Source organism: Nelumbo nucifera, chromosome 3 (assembly GCF_055504915.1).
Source record: "Nelumbo nucifera cultivar China Antique chromosome 3, China Antique-T2T, whole genome shotgun sequence".
Classification (NCBI taxonomy): domain Eukaryota; kingdom Viridiplantae; phylum Streptophyta; class Magnoliopsida; order Proteales; family Nelumbonaceae; genus Nelumbo; species Nelumbo nucifera.
The window spans coordinates 9,217,219-9,244,840 of NC_142651.1; the positions used below are offsets into that span (position 1 = coordinate 9,217,219).

The 27,622-nt window shown below is 44.5% G+C and overlaps 1 long non-coding RNA gene across 1 annotated transcript; it reads right to left on the reverse strand.

Moving 5' to 3' along the window:
- Positions 1–13,742: 13,742 nt before the first annotated feature.
- On the reverse strand, positions 13,743–14,723 carry LOC148800946 (uncharacterized). Its single transcript, XR_016084412.1, has 2 exons — positions 14,033–14,723; positions 13,743–13,895 (listed from the first exon to the last, which is right to left on the reverse strand). It is a non-coding gene; the product is annotated as an uncharacterized LOC148800946 (long non-coding RNA).
- Positions 14,724–27,622: the final 12,899 nt, after the last annotated feature.

Sequence of the window (27,622 nt, forward strand, 5' to 3'; positions counted from 1 at the left end):
GGGGGACCCCAGTCGTTGTCACTTCGGTATTTCTCTCAAGCTCGCGTCCGAGTCTCAGCTCGCATCCAGTTTGCGTCCAAGTTTTTTCAGTTCGCGTTCAAGGCCTTCCGCTCGTCTGAGCTCCTGTGGTCTACAGCCTTTGTCCGGGTGAGTACTTTCCTGGATCCCATCTCACTCCCCGATGTCTAGCTTGGATGGCTCAGATAGTCCTTTCAGCGGGTCTGATGCAGGTTCTACGAACCGAGTCGCATCCCCCGATAGCCCTAGCGAGCCGGAGGTAGAGCTCGAGGAAGAGTTCGAGCTCGTAGACCGAGGCACTTCAGGTAGTTTGGCGTCCACCTCTCGTTGGGGTCGGATGTTAGACAAGTTTGGTCCTTCGACCATGACGCCCGAGGGGCTCCAACCCCTCATTACCTACTATAACTTGCCCGGGGAGTACGCTTATTTCATACCTTCGGGTAGCTTTCCTTGGGAACACGGTCCTGATGAGATTGTGATATTCCGGGAGCAGCTCGCCGCGGGGCTGCGATTGGCTTTCCATCCCCTCTTTGTCGAAGTCTTGAACCACTTCGGCGTGATGGTCGACCAGCTTCACCCGAATTCCATTCGAAATTTGGTGGGGACAATCTCCTTATTTAGCGAAGAGAGCTTTCCGTTGGACTTTGAGATTTTTTCTTCAATCTTGATGCTTAAGAAGCAAGCGGGTCCCTTCCCCGAGCGTAGGCGGGCTTACTACCTGTCTCCTCACCCGAGCTTTAAGCTTTTACATGAGCTCCCCAACAAGGTCCCAGCATGGAAGCGGAACTATTTCGGGGTGCGAAGTGTGCTGGGGTGGCCGTTTCAGACCGGGTGGGGGATGGCCGCTCCTGACTCCGGGATCACACTTGACAAAGAGACGGTGAAGGGCCTCCGGCAATGGGCGCGGCTTGGGCTGAAGTGTCAACAGTATCTGATGGAGGCCAAACTCATTGCGGCCGGCCTGAGTTCGGGTAGGTTCTTCACTTAGAGATTCTCATCTTGCTGTTTTTCTTGCATTTTACTGATGGCGAACTCCTTTTCGCAGGTGTGATGGATTCTCGAGGGACCCGGGGTGGGCACTTGTTTCAAGGCATGAAGAGGAGAAAGCGGGTTACCAAGCGAAGTCGTGCCGATATGCCCCGGGATGCGGAGCCCGAGGTGCCGAACTATCAGCCAGAGGATCTGCCCAGGGAGCCCGAGATGGTCCCTCCAATGCAGGAGCCGGCAGGGGGTCCTTATGCTGAGACTACCTACACAGGGGCTCCTACATACTCCGATGCTCCTGCTTACTCCGGGTCTACTCATACGCGAGCTGGGCCCTCGGGCTCGGGGGCCCTGGGGGATTTCAGGAGTGTGCTGTCGCTGACCCATGCTCTTCAAAAGAGTAAGGAGGCTATCTTCCCCGAGGAGGTCGCGGCGTGGACTGATCTCCCTCTGCATCAAGTGGCCTGTCGTGTTGTTACCCATGCCATGGTGGTAAGTGTTCTCCCTTTTTTAGAGCTCTTTGGCTTTCGTTTTGTTGGTCTTTTGATCACTCGGTCCCTTTTGGTAGGTGAATTCTTCTATTCACGCCTTGGTGGCTCAGGTGGAAAGGAGCGCGAGGCAGGCGCGAGCTGCCGAAGAGGCTCGTCGCGCTGCCGAGGAGGGTGCTCGTGCTGCCGAAGAGACTGCTCGTTTTTCACGGATCAGGAAGGCGAGGTCTCAGAGAGATGCCGAGGCCATGGGAGTGGTGGTGAAGCATATGGCGGACTTGAGGCTGGATCTACAGCATCAGGTCGAGTACCTTCAGGAGGACATCAGGGAGAGGACACAGATCTTTTCTCAAGGTATCGAAGATGCCAAGAAGAAGGTTGTCGATGAGTACATTGCTTCGCCGGGTTTTGACGATCTGATGATGGATTCATACAGGAGGGGTTTTTAAACTAAGTCGGTGGATGATCCGGAATACGTACCCCGAGCTCGATATTAGCGCCATATCCACTTCGCGCATAACTCAGGAGATGGCCAATGCTGCTGACGGTGAGCCAGACTCCGAGGGCGAGGTGGGGCCTTCGGGTATTGTTGAAGTGCCTTTTGATAATGAAGAAATAGCTCCGGGCTTGTAAATTCTTTTTTATGTACTACCTTACTTTTGAAATGGAATGACTTTTGCTAAAGTGTTGGTTGTTCTTTCTCCCGAACTGAGCACATTTGCCGAACTGATCATACGTCCGATCTGTTTCCTGTCTGGGCTACCGCACTCGTGCGGCCTGTTTTGGTGGTGATTTTATCCACTTTGCTTGGCGGTCTATAGGTAGTATCGCCTTAGGTTGACAATGTTCCATGCTCGGGGTATTTGCTTTCCCTCTAAGGTTTCGAGCTCGTATGCCCCCCCCCCCGAGTGCTTTCTTTACTCTGTAGGGTCATTCCCAATTTGGTCTGAGTTTTCCTACGCCGGGTTCGGGTACCATGATCTTACGGAGAACCAGGTCGCCGATGCGGAAGCTCCTCTTCTTTACTCTGGCGTTATAGTACCGAGCTACCTTTTGCTGGTAGGCCGTAGTTCGGATGTGCGCGAGGTCTCTCACCTCGTCTAGTAGGTTTAGGTTGGTGCGTAACTCGTCTCCGTTTGTCTGCTCGTCGTATGCTTCTAGTCGCAGCGTAGGTACTTCGATTTCCGCCGGGATTACCGCTTCGGTGCCGTAGGAGAGGTTAAAGGGGGTCTCTCCTGTGGCGGTTTTTTCCGTGGTTCGGTGAGCCCATAGAACACTTGGTAGCTCGTCCGCCCACAACCCTTTAGCTCGGTCTAGTCATGCTTTCAGTCCGCGGAGGATGGCTCTGTTCATTACTTCTATTTGACCGTTTGCCTGCGGGTGTGCGACCGACGTGAAGTTCTGACTAATTCCCATGCTTTGGCACCATTCTTGGAACTTGATATCCTCGAACTATTTACCGTTGTCGGAGATCAGTATCCGGGGTAGCCCGAAACGACATACTACGTTCTTCCAAAATAAGTTCTGTATGTTTCGGGCTGTAACTGTTGCCAGAGGTTCAGCTTCTATCCACTTTATGAAGTAATCTACTGCCACCACTAAGAACTTTCTCCCACCTGTTGCTGGCGAGAATGGCCCCACAAGGTCAATGCTTCATTGTGCAAAGGTCCATGGACTGGTGAGGTACTTGAGGTCGGCAGCAGGCTGATGGTGGATATTGGCATGCTTCTGACACTTGTCGCATTTTCTGACGAGCTCGACGGCCTGTGCCTTCATCGTTGGCCAATAGTATCCTTGTCGAAGTGCCTTTTGAGCGAGGGCTCTGCCCCCTAGGTGTCCGCCGCACAAGCCTTCATGAGTGTCGCGGAGTACGAGCTCGGCTTCAGCAGGTCGCAAGCATCGCAGGTAGGGGAGCGTGTAGGATCGTTGGTACAACCATTTGTCTATTATGACGTATTTGGCTGCGTGGCGCTGCACCCTCTTGGCTGCATTGTGGTTCGCAGGGAGGGTTCCATCAAGCAGGAAGCTCGCGAGTGGGTCGATCCAGCTCGGCTCTGCTTCAAAGACGGGAGCGACCTCTTCCGCCCCATCGAGAATGCTGGGCCGAGGTAAGTCCTCTATGTACACGGTTCTCATGGTGTTGTGACTCGTGCTGGCTAGCCGGGACAGGGCGTCGGCCTCAGTGTTCTCTGACCTCGGGATTTGCCTGATGAAGTGTGACTGGAAGTTGAGCAAAGCCTCCTTTACTTTTGCTAAGTATGCAATCATAGTGATCTTGCGTGCTTCGTACTCGCCTGTAACTTGGTTGACCACGAGCTGGGAATCACTACAGATAACTACGTGCTTTGCTCCGACCTTCTGTGCTAGGTTCAGCCCGGCTATCAGTGCCTCGTACTCCGCCTCGTTGTTGGATGCTGCGAACTCAAAGCGTAGTGCGTATTCCAATTTTGTTCCGCTCGGGCCGCGTAACACTATTCCAGCCCCGCTGCCCGGCTGGTTCAAGGAGCCATCTACGTGAAGGATCTAGGGCTCCTCATCCCAGTTCGCGTTTGGCCTAACCAGGAGAGATGCTACACTGGCTACTACTTCACGGGGTTCAGACTCTATTGGTTCGGGAGCTTTGAGCTCGCCCGAACTAGGGATCTCGGGCTCGACCGGTTCAGGGGCTTCGAGGCTAAACGTGCACTCAGCGATAAAATCTGCCAAGGCTTGGGCCTTAATAGCGGTTCTTGGCCTGTACTGAAGGTCGTACTCACTGAGTTCGACGACCCATTTCGTCAATCGACCGGAAACCTCGGGTTTGAGTAAAACTTGCCTCAGAGGTTTGTTAGTCAGGACGATGACGGTGTGAGCCTGGAAGTACGGGCGGAATTTCCGAGCTGCTATCACCAGTGCATATGCTAGCTTTTCTATCTGCGGGTACCTTGTCTCTGCTCCCTACAAAATATTACTAACATAATAGATGGGTCGCTGGACCGGGTCTGTTTCTTTTATTATTACCGAACTGACCACCTCGTCGCTTGCCGAGAGGTACAGTTCTAAGACCTCGCCCTCCTCGGGCCGGGTTAAGGTTGGCACACTAGCGAGGTAACCTTTTAGCTCGTCAAATGCGAGCTGGCAGTCTTGGGTCCACTCGAACCCTTTGCCTTTGATTGCTTTGAAGAAAGGTAGGCAGCGGTCTGCTGATTTGGACATGAAGCGGCTTACAGCGGCTATACGGCCGTTTAGCCTCTGAACTTCTTTTACTTTCCGGGGTGGTCTCATATCTAGGATGGATTTTATCTTGTCCGGGTTGGCCTCAATATCGCGCCGATTGATAATGTACCCTAGGAATTTGCCTGAGGTGACGCCGAAGACGCGTTTGTTAGGGTTCAATTTCATGCTAAATTGATGCAGGATTTGGAAGACAGAATCTAAGTCTTGTATTAATCCCTGTGAAAACTGTGTCTTGACGACCATGTCGTCTACATAACATTCTATCTTCGTGCCAATCAAGGGCCGAAACAGCCTATTTACAAGTCTTTGGAAGGTCACCCCGGCATTTTTTAATCCGAAGGGCATGACCTTGTAGCAGTACAGGCCGAACTCGGTTATGAAGCTGGTTTTTTCCTCATCAGACTGGTCCATCTGGATTTGGTTGTAGCCCGAGTAGGCATCTAGGAAGCTTAGCAACTCATGTCCCGAGGGGTCGCGTCCACTAGGCGGTCAATTCTGGGGAGGGGGAAGCAATCTTTCAGGCAAGCTCGGTTCAGGTAGGTGTAGTCGACGCACATGCGCCACTTGTTGTTCGCCTTTTTTACCAGCACTGGGTTAGCCACCCAGCTCGGGTAATGGACTTCCCTTATGAAGTCTGATACGAGGAGCTTCTCGACCTCCTCGTCGACCGCCCTCCAGCGCTCCGGGGCTAAATTGCGTTTCTTCTGTCTAACGGGTCTGACTACAGGGTCAGTATTAAGTTTGTGAGTTATCAGGCCGGGGCTAATACCGGGCATGTCGGCCGCGGACCAGGCAAAAATATCTAAATTTTGAAGTAAAAAACTCACCAGTTCGGTTCGTAGTGGTTCCTCGACGAAAGCACCGATCGGTAGTGTGCGAGCTGGGTCCGTAGCCGAAGTTGGGACTGTGACCATTTCCTCTGTGAGCGAAGCTCGTTCCTCGCCTTGCTGCGCAGGCCGCTCCAGTTCGAGGTCGTCGGCCACCTTGGTTTTTCCCTTCAGGGCGGCAACATAACACTTGCGGGACTTGAGCTGGTCGCCCCGCGCTACCCCCACACCGAAGTCCGTAGGGAACTTCATGGCCAAATAGTAGGTGGAGACCACCGCTCGTAGGATATGCGTGATTGGCCGCCCTATTATGGCATTGTATGGGGAGGGTGTCGCGACCACCAGGAAATCATGGTTGACTCTGACCGCACAAGGCCATGTACCGACTTCCACAGGTACTGTTATTTTTCCGAGGGGCCTGACTTCCTCTCCGCTAAAACCCACCAGAGGAGTGTTCGCGGGCTTCAGCTCGCTCTTCTGTAACTGTAGCTGGTCAAATGCTGATTTAAAGAGGATGTCCGCTGAGCTGCTTGAATCAACGAGTACGCGTCTGACCTCGAAGTCGTTGATCCTTAGTTTAATGACAAGCGCGTCATCGTGGGGGTAGTGGACCCCTCACGCGTCGTCTTCCGTGAAGAAGATTGGTTCTTCGGTCTTTGGTCTATTTGGGGGGTTCCGTTCCTCGAGGGCCGCTTCGCGAACTGAAGTCTGGGCTGCTGCCGAGGTACATCCTGCTACCACCGAACCTCCCACAATTACATGGATGGTTCCCCGAACTGGCCTCTCTTCCGGAGGCTGTCGCTGCAATGGTTTGGCAGGTCTGCTGCTAGATTCGGGGGCATCCTTCTTGTGCTCCCCTTGCCGACCTGCCTTATTGTTATTATTGTTGTGTTGTACAAAATTTCTTAAGTATCCGCGACGGATGAGTCCCTCTATCTCGTCCCGGAGATTATTACACTGCTCGGTACTATGACCGTGGTCTCTATGGAAACTACAATACAAATTCTTATTTCTCTCGTTCGGATTTCCCTTTAGGCGAGGTGGCCACTTCACGTATGGGGCATCCTTGATCGTCATTAAGATCTAGATCCACCTTGTGTTTAACGGCGTGTAATCCGTCCGAACTGCTAGGGGAGCTCGGAACGACTGGTTCGGCTTCGGCTCCCGGGCTGGGTTTTTCCTATCGACTAGGTTGGAGGGCTCGCCTTCCCTCTTTCTTTTCTCGTTCCCGCCTTCGGCTCGTTGGTTGATTTCTTCCTCTGTCCTCATGAACTTGTCCGCGAGCTTGAGGAATTCGGCCACGGTTGCGGGCTAGTTAGCTACCATGTGCCATTTGAACTCTTTGTGCGTTACTCCTCTTTTGGCCGCCGCGAGCTGCACCGCGGGGTCTAACCGCGGTATCTGCAAGCATGTTTCATTGAATCGCTTGATGTAGCCCCGGATGGATTCTCCTTCCCTTTGGACTACTCTGAAGATGCTTTCCTCCGTTCTAGGGCACCGTTTGCTGGTGACGAAGTGTGCGGTGAAGACCTGCACGAACTGGGCCCAGCACTTTATCGACCCGGGGGCCAGGTTCCTGTACCAAGTGCGGGCTACCCCCCTGAAGGTGGTGGTGAAGGCCACGCACATACACGATTCGCTGGCCCTGGCGAGGTGCATTTGGGACTGGAAAGCGTCAACGTGGTCGTTGGGGTCGAAGGACCCGTCATACTTGTCTAGAGGTGGGAGCTTGAAATCTCTGGGCAAGGGGACCGCCAGGAGTTCTGATGCGAGGGGGGAAGGAACTGAGAGAATCGGGGCAGCTCCTACCTCGTCCGAGCTCGTCTCTTCTTTGCCTCTAAGCTCTGACAAGACACGGGTGGCGGTTCGGCGACTTCGTCGGCGCCTTCGTTGTTGAGTGGGCCTTGTACTGGCGCTGCTGGCCTCTGTGTTGCCGAGCTCGATAAGCCCGGAATGCGAGTAGTCTGCCGCCAGGGTGCCGAATCGGTTTTCCGTGAGCGGGAACTTGGGCTTGGAGCGCCGAGGTGCCGATCTTGCGGGCGAGGTTCCCGACCCGCTTGCGAGCTGCGAGGCGATGATGATTTTTTTCTCTCTTCGGCCTGGGGACGAGGCCTGGCTGTTAGGGGGGTTCTGGGGCCAGGTTTTTCCTTGGTGGAGGCGTCCATCCTGCGGGGAGACCTTAATCGGCCTCGGAGCAGGGTGCCGAGGTGGAAGTAGTGGTTGGTTCAACGGCAGTTGGAGGAACTGCTGTTGATAGTGATACTGGGAGATGTTGTGCAGTACTTGGTGCTGGTGAAGCTGGTGTTGCTGGAACTGTTGCATTTGAGTTTGCATTGCCCGCATGCACTGCATCAGGTCGTCCAACCAGTTTTGGCTGGCTGCCAAGGGGACGGTAGTTGATTTAGTAAAGGTTGTCTCAATAGGGGGAGGAAAGGGGATGCTTGTGGCAGGAAGGTTTACGGGCGCCACTGCTTGTGGCGCATTCAAGCTGGGGATCCCATCCACCGAAAGGGGGATGGTGAACTGTCCAACGCACACCACGGGGACTTGAAGTTGTTCCCCGATGGTGTTTGTCTCCGTGCCACGTCCGGTGTTGCTGGAAGAAGCCATGAGTGTTGGGTTTTTTGAAGAAAAGAGGTTATGAAAGTTTGGAGGGAGGCTTTTTGAAGCATGATCCCCCAGACGGCGCCAATTGATGATGCGCAATCCGGCCGGTCTTAACTGTCAACGACCTTGCCTCTGAACTGAGTAGCAGGGAACCTGAAACAGGGGAGATGAGGAAACTCCGGGGGGAACCCGGTGTAAAGGCTCTGAAGCTCAAGTTAGAATCCTTCAAAGGCAAGATAAACCAAATAGCGCAAAGTTTGCATACCTCCTCTTTGGGGGAGTGGAGAGCCTTTTATAACCACCTCGCGCATTCACTCTGTCTTAGTCTTCTTTTTGAGAGTGACCAAGTGACACGACTTAGTCTTCTTTTTTCCTTCAATTCCGAGTTCCGAGTTTTTGTAACAACATCACACTACTGCAAATTCAATTTAGAAAACGATTACCGATAAATTTCATTCTGCCTCTTTATTATTTTTACAACAGTATATCCAATCTGTGATCGATATCTGTTGAGCTTGGGTAATTGATGAACACGAGGTAGATCTAAGTGAAAAAGCATTCCATGTGAGGAGTGCTCTACATCTCTTGCATACTCATGTTGCGTAAGGGTAAGTGCCTTGCCGTTGAAGAGGGTGAGAGTAGCATCCCACTCCACAGAAGAGGCGCAGGGCGACGAGGAATGCATGATTAATTGTAGGATGTTCAAGGCCATACGGTTTTAAGGAGAGTGAGCAAGTGGCACGACTTAGTCTTCTTTTTCCTTGCAATTCCGAGTTCGAGTTTTTGTAACATCACACTACTGCCAATTCGATTTAAAGTGCGATTACCGATAAATTTCATTCTACCTCTTTATTATTTTTACAACAGTATATCCAATCTGTGATCGGTATCTGTTGAGCTTGGGTAATTGATGAACACGAAGTAGATCTAAGTGAAAAAGCATTCCATGTGAGGAGTGCTCTACATCTCTTGCATACTCATGTTGACATAAGGGTAAGTGCCTTGCCGTTGAAGAGGGTGAGAGTAGTCATCCCACTCCACATAAGAGGCGCAGGGCGACGAGGAATGCATGATTAACTGTAGGATGTTTAGTTGCAGCGGTGAGGTGGTGAGAGGAGAAGAAATGATCAATTAGAGGGAGAGAGACACAGAAATAATTTCGGAGGAATGAAAGCTGAGAGATTTGGGGTAGATTAAAGGGGAAAGAATTCAAGCAAAAGTTAAGAGAATTTAAATTTGTTTGGGGTCCATACTGACGTTACCTCTTGACTACGTTAAAATTGAATTCAAATTAAATAAAGACATGGCTGATTTCTATTGGAGGGGACAGAAATTCTATCTCTTAGGGACAGACGATGTGAGCTCCCTGAGAGGTGTTAGGATTCAGTCAGAGCAAAGTATGCAAGGTTATAAAGGCTGTTCAAACAGTGTTTGAACTGACTTTGCTCTGACCGAAGACAATCTCCCTTGAGAGGATATTATTATGTCTCCACTCTCCTGTTCCCATGTCTTCTCGAAAGAAAGGGAGCGTACGAAGTGACCGGATCTACTCCTAACATAGGACGTTCTCAATGCACAGTAAATGTGCATGCAAGGTGACCGGATCTGCTCTTTACATAGAACGTCTCACTCGCGCCTCATATGCACATCCTATCATGCATTGGGAACATCACAAGTACTTATAAGTTATTATTCAGCGGAGATATTCCTAATGCACGGTAAATGTACATGTAAGGCGCCACTGTGTGAGGAGCAGATACCATTCTCAAAGATTACGACGTGGCAAGCTGGCAGCACCTCAAGTCGTTAATACATGTTTTAAGACCGGGAAAATCTCTGAGAGCGCAAGAATTTTGATCAATCAAAATCCATCCGTAAATCATGTTAAATTCCACCAGATTGATTAACACGTGTATGACACATTAGTCGAAACGAAACTCTATGTTTCCAAGCAGATAATCACAATTGACACAATACAAGCATAGAATGGCTTCAAAGGTGTTTCTGCCTTTTTCACGCAATTTAAAAGCTATCTCGTTTGTGCTGATTTCAAATCAAATCCGATCTGACTGAGGCCATTTGAATTCGATCTCTTTATGGGGTCAAATATATGAATCTAGCCCAATTCAATGTGAGTCGTGAGAGGACCCAAATCTGACGATTTTGTAATATGCATAGTACATAGTTTTTTATGTCATATATAAAACCAATGTTTTTAAAATCGACTCGGAGGTCGACCTGTTTTTTCCTCTAAGTTGTCACCGGTTCCATTGGGTGGATTTGATGATTCAACCTGTTATATCATAATTAAAAATATTAAAAAATGTTGATGATGCATGTTTTGGTAGCCCCCGACTAGTAGGTGATTTGGATTTCTAGCTGAATTGACCTTAGTTGAAGGTGGCTTTGATGTCTAACTGAACTGTCTCTAGCTTAAAGTGGCTCTGATGCCTAGCTGAATTGTCCCTATCTTAAGGTGGCGAGCTGCATAGTTTACTGGTGCGACCTGCAAGGAAACAATGTCAAAGTGTCCGGGTTTCTTTACTCAGGATGGGCACTCCGATGCTTAAGTGAGTGAATCAGAGATTTTGTGAGAAAGCTAGAAAGCTGCGAGAACTAAATTGCGCATCTACTTTTTGAGGTTGAAGGTGAGGCCTTTATATAGGCATTGTTGGTGTGGGCATCACACACCGCGTCCAAGATCTCTAGGAAGATGTGCCTAACTAGTCTGAAGTCCTCGGAGGTAGTTGTGCATGTAGGCGGACTTTTGCGGCTTATTCGGTTTCCTTTGGAATATTTAGCGTGAGAATTGACTTCTGAGAGACCCGAGAGTAACGAGATGCATGCAGAGTTGGTCGGCGAGCACGTCTTACAGGTTGCCACCTGGACCTCAATCAGGTTGGCAAGCCTTCGAGGGAGGTCGCTCCTCACATTGAGGTCACTTCGGCAGGTACTAATGAGGTAGCACAGGTCGGCATTGGATGAGGTGCTGCTAGCCACCTTGAGTTGTGGATGAAGTCGCCAGGTCAGCGATAGAGGCAGGTCACCAAGTCGGCAATAGAGGTAGGTCGCCAAGTCGCCAATTGGGACTCCATCATTTTGGCTAAGGCAAGTTGTCACCTAGGTGATGATGGGATGTCATCTAGATGTTCTACGATGCCATGTGTCATGATGTCAGTGGAGAGCCAAATCTGCCCTCATCAAATGTATTATATATACAAATGAATAATCCGTTGTTACCCTTCCTCTCTATCCCTCTTTCTCACTCTTACCCATGGTAAAACCGAGAACCGATCACTTGATTGGTTCCATTTTTTCTCAAAACTATTGATTTTGGTCAGCAAACCGTTGAACCGGATGATTAATCGTTCAAATGGTTTTTACCGTTTTTTATTTTTTTAATTTTTTTATTAGAATGGGCTGGCCTTTCAAGTCGAACAATCGAACCGTTCGAACCATTAACCAGACCTCTGACCGGTTCGATTTTAAAAACCATGCTCTTACCTTCAACTTTCTGGCGAAGAGATGGAACTACCGGCTTTAGATATGTTTTCCGGGAATGGCATTTGAAAGTATCATCAACAACGGTAGGGCCGGTAGCTTCAAATTGCTGAACTCTAAATCATTGAAAGCCATCCATCGATGGCATACGTAGTGGGGTGGAATATTCTAGTTCATGCCCAATTGCTCCGCCAGTTCAGGAGATTGGGAAAGCCGACCACATTTCTCTAAGAGTACGATGACCCCTAGTCTTTGAGTGTTCTGACTTCTTCGATTAGGGCTCGGATCGAGAAAACGTCGGTGGCCTCTGTGCACAGTGTTAGAGGCCATCAACGAGCATCCTCTGCTCTACTCCCATCTAGGATCAGGGATAATCCCTTAGTTTGACGCTGAAGTATCCGGCCGCTGAAGTATCCGCCGACGAGCCGGATACTGAACTAGCTAAGACTAAGTTGGGTAAGTTACAAAACAAATTCACACACGTTTAGAGCTGCAAGATTGAGAGGGAAGTAATCATGTGTAAATTACGAGATAGCACAGAAAAAAGCCGCATAACAGTAGAGATTTTTGTTGGATTACTAGACATCCAGAAATGTTGTAACGAGAGAGTGAGAGAGAGGGAGAGGAACGCAGAGGCCGAAGCTGTGATGAAACGAGATGGGTGTTCTGGCTGAGAGAGAGAGAAAAACGACAAAGGCTGGAGCTGCGATGAAATGAGATGGGTGTTCCGGCGGGGAAAGGCCAGAGCTACAATGAAACAAGACAGATCGCCGCTCTTTGCCCGTTCACCGTTCACTCTGGCGAAGGTTTCACCGTTCACCATTCACTGAGAATGTCTGGGAATTGAAAATAATTGATCGAGAGAGAGAGAGGGATGAATAAAATGGTTGCCGCCGAGCCAGAGAGAGGGTGAAGAACAGCACCTAGACCCTCGGAAGCTACTCGCCGCCAAGCAAGATGCCAGCCGGCGAAAAACGCTACTCGACGGCAGCTCCACCCCGCACTTCGTTCACCGGCTTCACCAACTCATGCAAGACGAGGCATGGGTTTGGTCCCAGATTAAAAGCCGAGGCTCGCCGAATTGCTGGCAGTGAAATCCTTGTGCTTTCCAAATCTTCCTTGCTATAAGCCTATAAGCGGAGAAAGAGATCTAACCCAATCTTACCGTTGAGAATGGGAAACGAATTTACAATATCTTCCTCGTGTACGCTTCTGAAGGTACTTTAGCTGATTTGTTCAAAAAATCTGGTGGTTCGTTATTGAAATCTGATGTTCGACGCTACAAAGATTAATTCTCTAACGTCTTCGTTTCCTCCTCTGTTCTTCTCCGAATGAAAGCAATGAGATTAAGGTTGCTGATTTTGGACCGGCGAAGAAGGCAGGACCAGGACAAGAGCAGAGAACAGAAGGTGGGGCGTTTGGATTAAGAAGTATTTTACATGTTGCCGGAATCCATCACCTGCAATGAACACGAGGCGCCGGTGAACATATGGGCTCTTGATTGTGCAGTATCGGAGATAGTAATGAATAAACCTGCGTGAAAGTGTGGGGTTAACACCGATGTTAGTGCCCTATTGTTTTTTATGAAGGCCATGATGATTCTCGGAGGATGCAGCGGCCGCCATACGATGATGGTACTCGGTCTTTGTTTTCGAGCATTCAAATTCATAAAAGCTCCTCCTTATTTTCTTATTTTTCAGAGAGAGAAAATTGTCTAAGAAAAACAAAATAACGGGTAAAACAATATTTTTGGTCTTTACGATTGTTAGAAAACTTGAGGATACTCTTAGACAATAATTAAGTCTAATTATAAATAGCCAACAAAATGTCTGAAATCTCTCAAAATTTATAAAAGAAATGCTTAATATTATTTACTATATAGTCAAAGATGACTTGACTAACGCCAGAAAGAAATGTCCGGAAGGCCAATAACGCCATAAACGAGTGCCAAAGCATGAAATTGACCTGAAAGACTTACTAGACAGAATGGTGAAAAATCAGCTGAAAGCCCCATCTTCAGCTCAGATTCGGATAAAGATTTCAATAAGCTCTTACAGTCTCTCGTAATCTGAACTGAACATATTCAATGAGGATCTTCAAGCAACCTGAATCCTCTCTTGGATCTTCAAGCTTTCTTGTAATCTCACTGTGTCAACTCATAAAGCAACCTGAAACCCCTCTGGATTTTAAAGCTTCTTCTACCTGAGCATATTCGTTAGGAATCAATCCACTTTCCAAAGGTTGAACGTTGCAGCTTAGGAATCACAGAAAATTTGAAAAAAATGGTATTAAAATGAATGAAAAACTAAAGATATTACAAAAAAAACCTAAATCGGAAATGGTATATACAAAAAACTAGAAAAAAATAAAAACAAGAATCTACGGTTCCACCTTTCTCTGAAGCGTGAATCGCCGGGGAGAATCTTGTTGAGCGGTTGGGCACTGGCGCCGCCCTAAACGCAAATGTCAAAGAACAAAAGAAAAAAAAAAAATGACGCTGGTGTTAAGAACTGGCATTACCGACAAATGGAGAATTACAAACAACATAGACAGTTCAGGATATCTGCGTTTAAGTCAGCAGAATAGTGAATAAATGCAGAGTTCAAATAGTCTGTCCCGTCCCATAAGGACAGAAAATTTCTGTCCCATCCAATCCTGTTCGAATACGTTACCTTCTCCAAATTAATTTGAAACTGATGCCAAAATTTTATCAAAAATAAATAGATCGAGCCTACCTCTCCTTTCTGTTGCTTTCTTTTCCCTCCCTCCCCACCGCCCCTTCACCCTTACTGACTTTGAAACCCATTCACCGATACTGCAACTGAGCCGCTTCCCGTAGTGAAAGATATCACTTCTGCCATCCTTGCTGTTGATACCCTCGGATGAGGTATGTTTCACATAATTATGACCCAAATCAGCCTATTCTTCAAAACATGTTGTCACTCTTGGCTTCTTCCTTAGTGAGTGGCTGAATTGAAAATTCAAAGTACACAGGGACATGTAATGAATAGGCACGGTGTTAACATGTTATGTTAATAGTTAAAAAACATATAAATTGCATACTTGCTGGCAGTTGATTTGATCAGATTCATCCTAATTCTGATACACATTGGGTTCAACTTCATTGCTGGAATACTCCCTTACTGCTCCCCAATAAATATATATATATATATATATATAGGCAAATCGGTGATAGAAATAACATGATACTTGGCTAATTATAGATGTTTTTTTCGATAATCAACAAAATCGTTCAGGTCAAAAGTGTTGTTTAGGGATGTGATCCGATCAGACCTGGTTGTCCCCATTAATACTTGGTTTTATTCTGGATTTGCGTATTGGAGATTCTTTCCATCTGACATCATAAAAATTGCCTAAATTATAGGCTTCAGATGATAACTGATCACGATGTCCAGGGTTGGCATGGTGAAGTTTAGGGTTGTTCATAACAAAATTTAAATTGATCAAACCGATCAACCCAGTCCGATCCAATTTGAGTCAGCCGGTTTTTTTTACCACCGGTTGGTTTTGGGTCGTAAAGATGGATAAATTGATGGTTTAGTTTGGTTTCGGTTTTCATGTGTGAAAATCGAATCGAAGCGAGTTATATAATTACTTATTACTCATTAGTTATTACTTAATTATATTATCTCTATCCTAATTATAACCTAATTTAATTTCTAGTCTTCTCTTTAGGATCGCCATTAACTAGCTTCTTATCTTTTTGGAAAGGTTTAAAGAAATTATCCCTATTCTCTAAAGTCCTTTACACCAAATAGACAATGGCAAATAAGTGTCATTTTTTTCTTAGATTAGAAGTCTTCTTCCAATTTCCAAATTTCATTCTTCTTTTTTACTCTTCTTTTCTTGGTAACTTAGTCCGCCCTAAGCTCAATCACTCTCATTCTCTAAACTCTCATGATGTAACCGTTTTTGGTCACGTACCATTTTTTGTGATGTATAAATTTTTTGGCTAAGTACCTCGTGTTTGACCTGGTGGTGACGTGCCTTGGTGATGAGCTACTTGGCGAACTCCCTGGGGGAGAACTACTTGGTGACGAACTACTTGGTGATGCTCCCTGGTGGCGAACTGCCTGGAGACGAACTGCCCGGTGGCGAACTGACGAGAGGCGAACTGCCCGGTGGCGAACTGCATGGTAGTGCTCCCTGGTGGCGAACTGCCTGATGGCGAACTGCCTGGTGGCGAACTGACCGGTGGCGAACTGCTTGGTAGTGTTCCCTGGTGGCGAACTGCCTGGTGGCGAACTGCCTGGTAGTGCTCCCTGGTGGTGAACTGCCTGGTGGCGAGCTACCTGGTGGCGAACTGCCTGGGGGCGAACCGCCTGGTGGCGAACTGCCCGGCAGTGCTCCCTGGTGGCGAACTGACTGGTAGTGCCCCCTGGTGGCGAACTGCTTGGTGGTGAGCTACCTGGTGGCGAACTGCCTGGTGGTGCTCCCTGGTGGCGAACTGCCTGGGGGCGAACTGCCTGGTGGCGAACTGCCCGGCAGTGCTCCCTGGTGGCGAACTGCCTGGTAGTGCCCCTGGTGGCGAACTGCTTGGTGGCGAACTGCCTGGGGGTGAACTGCCTGGTGGCGAACTGCCTGGTGGTGCTCCCTGGTGGAGAACTGCTTGGTAGTGCTCCCTGGTGGCGAACTGCCTGGTGACGAACTGCCGGATGGCGAACTGCCTGATGGCAAACTGCCTGATGGCGAACTCATCACTTGACTTGCTCCTAGGCGGTCTGCAACTCAGAGGATGGTGGAGCTCCCTGGTGCAGCACAACCCGACTACCCTCCGCGTGAGGTGATTTTCTCTCCTTTGTAGACGGCGGGAGCTGAGGGACCTGCGGGAACTGAATCAGAGGACCCGGGGGTATTTTCCCGGCGGGGACTCTCCGATGCCTAAGTTAGCATTCTGATTACAGAGGGCTTGGAGAGAAATGAGAGAGCTAGAGAGCGGGGGTTACCATACTTTTTTTCTCCCCTCTGGCTTTGGGGGTCGGAGTCCTTATATAGTGGTGCCCTCGCGGGTTAGGTGGGTGAAAAGCCTTCAAATGGTAAGACGTCATATCCCGTCAGAACCAGGGTACGGTGATGAACTCCTCGAGGTTGTCAGGCTGGCGCTTGTGCCAGGCGGCCAGGTCGGCGCCTGGGCCAGGTTGTCAGGTCGACGCCTATGTCAGTCGGGAGGTCAGTGTCCGGGCCAGGTTGCCAGGTCGGTGCCTGTATGTCGACGGGTCGGTGTCCGGGCCAGGTTGCCAGGTCAGCGCCTGTGTCCAGGCCAGGTTGTCGAGTTGGCGCCTGTGTCAGTCGGCGGGTCGGTGTCCGGGCCAGGTTGCCAGGCCGGCGCCTATGTCTGGATCAGGTTGTCAGGTCGGCGCCTGTGTCCGGGTCAGGTTGTCAGGTCGGCGCCTGTGTCCGGGCCAGATTGCTAGGTCGGCGCCTGTATCCGAGCCAGGTTGTCAGGTCGGCGCCTGTGTCCGGGCCAGATTGCCAGGTCGGCGCCTGTGTCCGGGCCAGGTTGCCAGGTCGGCGCCTGTAACCGTTTTTGGTCACGTACCATTTTTTGTGATGTATAAATTTTTTGGCTAAGTACCTCGTGTTTGACCTGGTGGTGACGTGCCTTGGTGATGAGCTACTTGGCGAACTCCCTGGGAGAGAACTACTTGGTGACGAACTGCCTGGTGATGCTCCCTGGTGGCGAACTGCCTAGGGGCGAACTGCCTGGTGGCGAACTGCCCGGTGGCGAACTACCTGGTAGTGCTCCCTGGTGGCGAAGTGCCTGATGGCGAACTGCCTGGTGGCGAACTGACCGGTGGCGAAGTACCTGGTGGCGAACTGCCCGGCAATGCTCCCTGGTGGCGAACTGCATGGTGGCGAACAGCCTGGTAGTGCCCCCTGGTGGTGAACTGCTTGGTGGCGAGCTACCTGGTGGCGAACTGCCTGGGGGCGAACTGCCTGGTGGCGAACTGCCTGGTGGTGCTCCCTGGTGGCGAACTGCCTGGTGGCGAACTACCTGGTGGCGAACTGCCCCGCAGTGCTCCCTGGTGGCGAACTGCCTGGTAGTTCCCCTGGTGGCGAACTGCTTGGTGGCGAACTACCTGGTGGCGAACTGCCTGGGGGCGAACTGCCTGGTGGCGAACTGCCTGGTGGCGAACTGCCTGGTGGTGCTCCCTGGTGGCGAACTGCCTGGTGGCGAACTCGTCACTTGACTTGCTCCTAGGCGGTCTGCAACTCAGAGGATGGTGGAGCTCCCTGGTGTAGCGCAACCCGACTACCCTCCGCGTGAGGTGATTTTCTCTCATTTGTAGACGGCAGGAGCTGAGGGACCTACGGGAACTGAATCAGAGGACCCGGGGGTATTTTCCCGGTGGGGACTCTCCGATGCCTAAGTTAGCATTCTGATTACAGAGGGCTTGGAGAGAAATGAGAGAGCTAGAGAGCGGGGGTTACCATACTTTTTTTCTCCCCTCTGGCTTTGGGGGTCTGAGTCCTTATATAGTGGTGCCCTCGCGGGTTAGGTGGGTGAAAAGCCTTCAAATGGTAAGACGTCATATCCCGTCAGAACCGGGGTACGGTGATGAACTCCTCGAGGTTGTCAGGCTGGCGCATGTGCCAGGCGGCCAGGTCGGCGCCTAGGCCAGGTTGTCTGGTCGACGCCTATGTCTGTCGGCGGGTCGGTGTCCGGGCCAGGTTGCCAGGCCGGCGCCTGTCTGTCGGCGGGTCGGTGTCTGGGCCAAGTTGCCAGGTCAGCGCTTGTGCCAGTCGGCGGGTCGGTGTCTGGGCCAGGTTGCCAGGCCGGCGCCTGTGTCCAGGTCAGGTTGTCAGGTCGGCGCTTGTGTCCGGGTCAGGTTGTCAGGTCGGCGCCTGTGTCCGGGCTAGATTGCTAGGTCGGCGCCTGTGTCCGGGCTAGGTTGTCAGGTCGGCGCCTGTGTCTGGGCCAGATTGCCAGGTCGGCGCCTGTGTCCGGGCCAGGTTGCTAGGTCGGCGCCTGTGGCAGGTTGATCCAGCCAGGTCGCGCAGGTCGCGCCAGGCCGCGCGCAGGTCTCGCGCCAGGCCGTGTGCAGGCCGCCCGTGGGCCGCGTGCAGGTCGCGCCAGGCCAGCCAGACCGGTGCCCGGGGGGGACACTAACTTGGTAAGTTGTTGCCTGGGTGCTTGCCTAGTTGTCACGAGGTGCCACGTGTCGCAATTTAACTGGAGGGCCAAATCTGCCCTCATCATCTCAAGAATCAAAAATTTCAAATTTCAAATTTCAAGGAGCCAGCCACGCAAAAAGGGACAAGGTGCAGTGGATGGATAGCAAGTAGAAAAATCGACCCAAACCTATGACTTGGATCTTTAAGGCCAAGAGATACTTTGAATATTACAAAATCGACCCAAACAGATTCAAACTGATCAGATCGGTTTTGCTTAGTATAAAGTTGGTTTCGATTTCATCTTTAGGTAACCCGAGCAAATCGGGTCAATTAGAAAAACACCAATAAATCAACCCAACCCGGGCCGTGAACAGCCCTAGTGAAGTTTTTGACACTTGAATCATGCATCTATTTTACCATTTGTTTATTGAAACACCGCATTGACAAGTCTACAGTCACCAAACAAATGTAGTAGAAGTGTTTGTTGTTATTGTTGTTATTTGGTCAATGACATAATCCTTCATTGCCACTCTTCAGTTTTGTTTTTCCTTGATAAGGATTATTATTGAAAATCACTAATAATATAACTCAGCCTCGTTAATCCATTAAATGAAATTCATCCATGGCATGTTTAATCATCCAAAAGTCACAGAAATGCAATATCACAGTTATATTTCAAACAGAACCAGGCGTTGCAGTCAAGAGCCAGTTTATGTTTGCTATTGCTGGCCCATATTTATAGTGATAGATCCCTATAAAGATAATTTGTTTGGAGAAAGTTCTTAGAAAAAATGGAGGAAACCCAGATCAGATTTCAGCTTTAATATCTTAGAAATATCGGAGGAACCCAGATCAGATTTCAGCTTTAATAGGCATTGTTGTCAACCAAAATCGAGGGTATCAATGGCAAGGATGGAAACGACGATATCTTTCATTATGGGAAGCAGTATCGTCTCCGACTACGGCGAATGGGTTTCAGGCTATGACGTCAGTGAGGGTGAAGGGGTGATGGAGAGGGAGGAAGAGAAAATTTTCATCTGAACTCATAAATGCCTAATTGTTAGGGAAGGGTTAAAATGAAGTTTTTCCCAATGATAGGCATGCATATAAATCAAAGCCAGATTTTATAAGTATCTATACGTATGAATCATCATGATGGGCTAAATATTGATTTGATAATGATATGATGGCATTCTGATAAACTCCTTTCATGAAGCCCCTACGAAACAAAACACATGAAAAAAGGGAAATGGGATCGAACAAATTTTAAAACATGAAGGAAATTTTTAATTTTTTAACCTAAAATTTGGAGCAAAATAAGTAACTCGACATGAAAATCATCTCTTGCTAACCCGGTTGCCCGGTTAGACAATTTGGTTGTCAGGGTCAACGTTTTCCTGACTTTGTCAATGGCTTTTTGGGAAATGACGGGCTTTATTCAAATCAGACCCAAACTATCGATCGATGATGGTTTAAATAGTTCGTTCATCTGAGTCAACGGTAGGTTGAAAAACCATGCATAAAACATAATTTATGCATAATATGAACGGGGCTTGGGCGAGGTTGGTTGGATGGGCTTGGGTGAATTAATTAGGCTTGAGAGGATTTGTTTATATTTTTTTTAAAGCCATCTTTTATTGAGTTTTATGGCCCAATTTAAAAGTAAAATTGATTGAAAAAAAAATATATATATCTATATATATATAAGTTAGAAAAAATATTTGTATATAACTATAATATACACATTTACGTATTTATTTATTCGGACTGGCCCAGATTGGATTCGACAGGTTCAGATTGGAATCCAACTATCCAAAACCTCAACCTAACCTCAACCTAAGTTTAAGTGAGGCTAGAATATTCTGACCAAGGCCCAACCCGCAGTAAGGGAGTCTCTACTATTCCAACAAAAAGAAGATTTTTTGCACTTTGGTTCAATTTGGAAATAGTATAAATACATACAAAATAATACATATTTTCGCTCTTTTCATCTTCTCCTTTGACATAAATGTGTACTGCGGGGGTGTCTGCTTGGGGTCGACCATCATTCCATCATAGGGCCAATGGGCCTAGCCGAGGTTGATCGGGGTATAAGGAGATAGGTCCAACCCTAACGGCCTAACGGCCCCCCTAGCCCACATTCTTGAGTCCACCTTATTTTCACCATCCTTTCCTTGTCTTTTTCTTCAAACCAAATACATTCTTTCTTAATGAAATTCAGAGCGAATGCCTTTTGAACCCGGATTTCCTGCACTTGCTTTAGTGTGGGACGTGGTGCACTTCTAATTAGATTCAACCACGTCACCTTTGGTCCTTTGTTTTGGGTATTTGGTTTGGGTTATGGCATGTTATCCGGTTTTATTTTTTGGTTATCAACTTTTTAAATTTGATTTTCCATTATTGTTCACTAATTAGTTATTGTTTGTTAATTGTTATTATTTGTTAATATTTAATATTTCAGTAATTGCTGAGAAAAAATTTGGGTAAATTATAAAGACCCCTCTTATACTATGAAGACTCCTGTATTTTTTTTTTGTGACAAAAAAAGTAAAAATTGTTCAAATAATTATTACAAGAGTAGTATAGGGATTAAAAAATATTGAAAGGACATCATTTTGGACGAAAGATAAAGGGAAGAGGGTCTTCATCTCACAATCATAGTACAGAAAGGTCTTTATCACAAAACAAAGTACAGGGATCTTTGTTGAAAGAAGAAAACCAGGAAGTAAGAAGAAGAAGACGAGGATGCCAGAGAATGCGTCACCGGAGCTCTCGTCGCCGATGGACGATGGCCAGTGTGGTGTGCTTGCTGGTGTGTGAACTAAGGATTCGGTGGAGGAAAAAAGAGAAAATAGGAGGGTTCAAACTGAGAGGAGATTTAATAAGTTCTTTGTCATTTTGTGTACTGTTCTACCATACACCCTAATTAACGGTCAAAGGCCCGTTAACATTAGCCTATTTTCACCCAAATGGCATGGTCGTCTCGTCACTGGCGGGTTCACGCGTCCAGTGCACAGAGCGCGAACTCATCCAGAAGGGCCTCATGTTATATAGTTGCTTCTAATTGAAGCTAATTTAATTGATTTTGTTTAGTATTTAAATCCAAAATGAGTATTTGCAAACTATTCTTGATTCGGCCGGTTGAACCGATAAAATTGTCATGTGGGCATAATTTTGATTAGGGTCAACCTCAAATCTGTCAATAGCTTAACCATTGACTCACTTGATTTGGTAAACGAACTACAAGGTACAATTTATATGCAATTTTTTGAGGTCGTAATTGTATGCTAAGGGCGATATTTTTTTTTCTTTTTTGGATAATTTTTCGTGATCTATGAATTGTAGAATATAATTAGAACTCAATTTTTATCCTTTTTTTTTTGCTTGAAGGCCTCAAATCTCAATTCTGAACTTTTTATTTATAAAAAATTATAAACCGAAGTAAAAATATAAATTAGACCTCAAATAAAAACCATATACATATATATTACATGTAGAATATAATCATATATTTGCAATATCAAATTATAAATCATATATGATATATGGTATATTTGTCTTAGTTTTAGATTTAAAGTCATAAAAATTAAATCCAAATACCCCAAACTTTATTCCAGGTGGAGGGGTGGTGACCCTAAAATTTTATTAACCAGGGAAAAATTAGAACAAGGGAGGAACTAGCCCACCTTGCCCCAAAACCTATATACAAAACACGCTCCCCTAGCCACTAAAAGAAACAAAGAAGCTATTCAATGATATAAATGAATCTTGATCTAATCCCAGAAAGTCCTGAGTTGTCATCAAGAATGAGAGAACAGACATGCCTGTCAATTCAGAATTGGAATTGTTTTTCTTGTTTCAAGTTCCAAAAACAAATTAGAATTTATAAAAATACAGATATGTTCTTGGCTGGGTATGTGTGTTTCTTTTTTTAAACTAAAACAAAAGTTATGTTAAATTCCTACTTTAAAAATCATGTTTTTATAATTTCATCAGGTTTTTTAATATGAAGGGGTACAACTTGGGTGGGTCCAACCCAAGCCCTAGCCAACCCAACCCAAGTTTTTGTATGGGTTGGGCCTAAGGTTTTGGACTGTGGGCTGGGCATGGGCCTCAAAACTCGGGTGCAACCTAAACTTGGGTTGAAGCTGTGGGTAACCCGACCCCAACTTATTCGAAAACATACATACATACATACATATATTTATTACTAGTAATTCAGCATGTGCATTGCAGTAAGAAATTTTTCTCATATTAATTACTTGAATTTTAGATATATCATAGTTAAGATAGAAAATGAAAATTTACAAAAATTAATAATATGATTAAAAATAAATTTAAATGATTGTAGTAAATATGCATGTGCATTGCACATGAAAATTTTAAATTACAATAACAATTATTATTATTATTATTATTAAATTTTTATTCCATTTCTGTCATAAATAAAAATAATGTTTAGTTTAATAATTATTTTTATTTAATATGATGAATATATAACATTAGAAATGTTCCCAAATATTTTCGACAAAATTCTGTACTTTTTCATTTTTTTGTGTTTAAACTTTTTTTAATATTTATTATTCAGTTATGACATCATGGATTTCCTTGAAAAGCTGGATCTTTGACTAACCATCCAGATAAGAAAATAGATTTGCTTTCAGATCAGTTTTCAATTATATATTTCATCTACATTATATAAATAACTTTGACTTATACACTTAATTTTTGTTTCACATAATTAATATATAATTTTTTATATATTTTTCTACTACTCGTGTTTTTTTATTTTTAAAGATTTTTTATTTAACTATCATATCATTGATTAATCCATTTGACCCCAACCACTAACCCACCACCCAAAAAGGAAGATAGTTTGATTTTTAGATCAACATTAAATTTTGCATAACATTTCCGTCATTAATAAAATTATTTCTTATGTATAATACTTACTTTTGTTCAATATAATGGATGCATAATATTAGAGGTGTACCCAATACATTTTTTTTATTTTTTTATAAATATATAACATTAGAAATGTGCCCAATTTTTTTCTATTTTTTATTTTTGTGACTATTTGTATTTTTTAATTTTTATTATTTGACTATGACGTCATTTTATTTCTAGGTCAAGTTTAAATTTGGCATTCTATTTTCATCATTAATAAAAATACTTCTTGCATTTCATATTTATTTTTGTTTAGTATAATGGGTTTACAATATTTTAGATATACCCAATTTTTTTTGCATTATTTATTTTATTTATTTTAATTTAATTTTTTATTATTTAATTATGGCATTATTTATTAACCCATTTGACCCTGTAGATATATGTTGATCGCCATGACTGTGGAGGTACAGAAGGTGCTAAACCGATACCAGAAGAACACCCGTGGCAAGTTCATGACTCGGCTTACATCCGCGATGATCTCAGAACCCGTAAAGACTTGCGATGAGCTTTATAACCATTGCAGACTTGTGATGAGCATAAAACACCACTTAGGATCCATGGTGAACAATGGGCATCGCTTGAGAATTGCAATAACATCGCCGATCTTTTCCTTTAGCACGTGGCCACTGTGAAACCCATAAAGGGACATAGTTTACATATGCCACGTGAGAATTATTAAGAGAAATGAAACTTTGTCTTTGAAGGGTCTCGTTGGACACGTGGTGAAACCCCAATGGTACTCCCTTAATAGCCAACATAAAGATAAAGATCCCCTTCCTAATAGGAAAGATCTCATTTTAGATTATTTTCCTTATAAACTTGGGGCCCTATCTATAAAAAGGGAATAACTCTCTCACACATCAAATGATATGATATAACCTTGACCTAGGGTTTCTCAGAAAGAGACTCTCTCTTCTCTTCCCTGTCACCCTCTCCGGACCTTCAGAGACCTGACCAATCTCCGTTGCCTTACCACCGCACCAACAAACCCAAAATGGTTGAATTGCTTACCTAGCACAGAAGGGAAGAAAATCGTTTTGCTTTCAAATTAATTGTCAAAATATTTATTTTTATACTATTAAAATTAATGCTATGGATTTAATTCATTAGTAGAATTTAAAGATGAGGAAATTATATTTTAAATATAAGATTTAATGAGAGAATATATCTTAGATATGAGATTTAATGAGAAAGTATAGGAAAATAGTTTTATTGTCAATTGGTTTTAAATTTTATATTCCATTTTCATCGTTAATAAAAACATTAGGAAAATAGTCTTATTTCCAATTCGTTTTAAATTTTACATTCCATTTTCATCATTATGAAAAACATTTCTTATTTATCATACTTATTATTGTTGAATATGACAAATAAATGATGTAAAAAATGTTTTCAATTTTTTTAATCACACATTCTTTGAATTTTATCTATTTCTGGATTTTATTATTTAATTGTGACAAGATGAATTTTTATTTTAACAATTAATTTTATTTAATATGATGAATATAGAACGTTAGAAATGTTCTCAAATGTTTTTAATAAAATGTTATACTTTTTTCATTTTTTGTGTTCTATCTTTGTTTAATATGTATTGTTCAATAATGACATCATGAGTTTCTTTGAAAAGTTGAACCATTAACAGACCCATCATCTAAATAAGAAAATAGTTTTGCTTTCGGATCAGTTTTAAATTATATATTTCATCTAAATTATATAAATAATTTTTAATTATCACACTTATTTTTTGTTTGACATAATTAATGTATTTGATTACTTGTACTTTTTAACTTTGTAAAGATTTATTATTTAACTATCATGTCATCAATTAATCCATTTGACCCAAATACTAACCCACCACCGGAAAAGAAAAATAGTTTACTTTCTAGGTTAACATTAAATTTTGTATTACATTTCCATAATTAATAAAATTATTTTTATGTCTAATACTTATTTTTGTTCAATATAATGAATGTATAATATTAGAGATGTACCCAATATTTTATTTTTTTATAAATATATAACATTAGATATGTACCCAAAATTTTCTCTATTTTTTTTTAATTTTTGTAATTCTTTGAATTTTTTATTTTTAAAAATTTTATTATTTGATTGACATAATGAATATACAATATTAGATATATGTCCAATTATTTTTTTTGTATTATATATTTATTTACTTTAATTACTTATTATTTAATTATGGCATTATTTATTAACCCATTTGACCCCAAATGGTTGAATTGTTTACCTACCACCAAGAGGGAAGAAAATGGTTTTGTTTCCAAATTACTTTTCAAAATATTTATTTTTATACTATTAAAATTAATGTTGTGGCTTTAATCAATAGAATTTAATGATGAAAAAATATATATTAAATATAGGATTTAATGAGAGAATATATTCAATTAGTTTTAGATTTTACATTCCATTTCCATCATAAATAAAAATATATCTTATTTCGGGTTCGACTAGGATATAGAAAAGATATGATATCAGAAAAACAACTGACCAATAAACTGAAATCACAAATACGGTAGCAAGTAAGGTGTTATTTATCAAAATTCAAGGGTGGATTTTAATTGGTCAAAACTCTTTTCATATCATATCTTTTCTGCATCATAGATTTTCCCAAGTCTTTTACATCTGGTATCCCTTGTGGATAGTTATCAAACAAAAAACAATCCTGCAAAGTGGGATTTGCATGATAAGCCACTTTATGTGGATGATAGTTGAAAGTTCTATTTACATAAACAAGAAGATCCACAAAGTGAAAAGATGATAATATTTGCTTGGTCGTTATCAAAAGCCCAAGGCACAACCAGTGAAGAGAGACGTGATTCTTTAACGCGTTAGCGACCATCTGTGAGTCCGAGCATAGGATCAGCCGTTCTTTTGACAGTCGTAACGCTTGTTGAATTCCTTGCAAAATGGCATATAGTTCCGATTCCTCTGCAGATTTAAGCTTAGTTCTTCCTCCTGTAACACAGACACAGTCCAATTCTGGTGATAAACATATAACCCCCCATATGTGAAATTTGATTGGTTGATTGTGCCGGCATCTATAAAGCATGTTGTAAAGGAAGAGAGTATGTCGGAGGTGAATGGTGTATTACAAGATCCTGACGCTGTTGAATGGTTACTCGATTGAAAATAGTGTTGATTTTTGTCAGTAATTAATGCGATGAAATTTGTCCATCTTTGAAGCATTTTTCATTTCTGGTAAATCAATTACAGTATAAAGCAAACTTAGGACATGGGTTTTCAAAATCTTGTCAGGAAGAGTTTTAATTAATTCACTAATACAGTTAAGACAGAAAGATGTGATTTATCGTGTTCTAATTTTCTATACCATTCCGGCATAAGGTGCAACTATGGTCTTGAGTGCTATCCAAGATTCGATCCCTGACTGGAAAGAAATTGTTGATCACTCTCAAAGGAAAAGTTGATACCGGGGAAGCTATTGGGAGGGTCCAATTAAATCCATTTTAGGCAGTTTTTTAGATTATCAGGAGGGTTGACTAGTGTGGAGGACTGAAAAAAATTGTAAGTTTGTTTCGTAGAAAACTTCCCTAATGGGTGTAACAGCCAAATCCAGGTTGGTAAATGGTCTTCAGGAAGGATGAAGGTATTTAATATATCTTGAACTTTGTCTTGATCAAAGTATTGGTTCAGGAGATTTACATTCTAAGTTCCACCGGATATTAAGTCTGAAATTATCAAATCTTTTAAATTTGGGGCAGTTGTAAGATCAATCATTTGGAAATTGATGGTGCGCGATCTAACTATTCCTAGCTGGAGGGAGATCTAGACTCCAAATGGACAGCAAGCTGGATCGATCTGCAAAATAATCTATCAGAGAACCCGGAGTAGTTAATCCGGCGAGGTTGTTCCGAT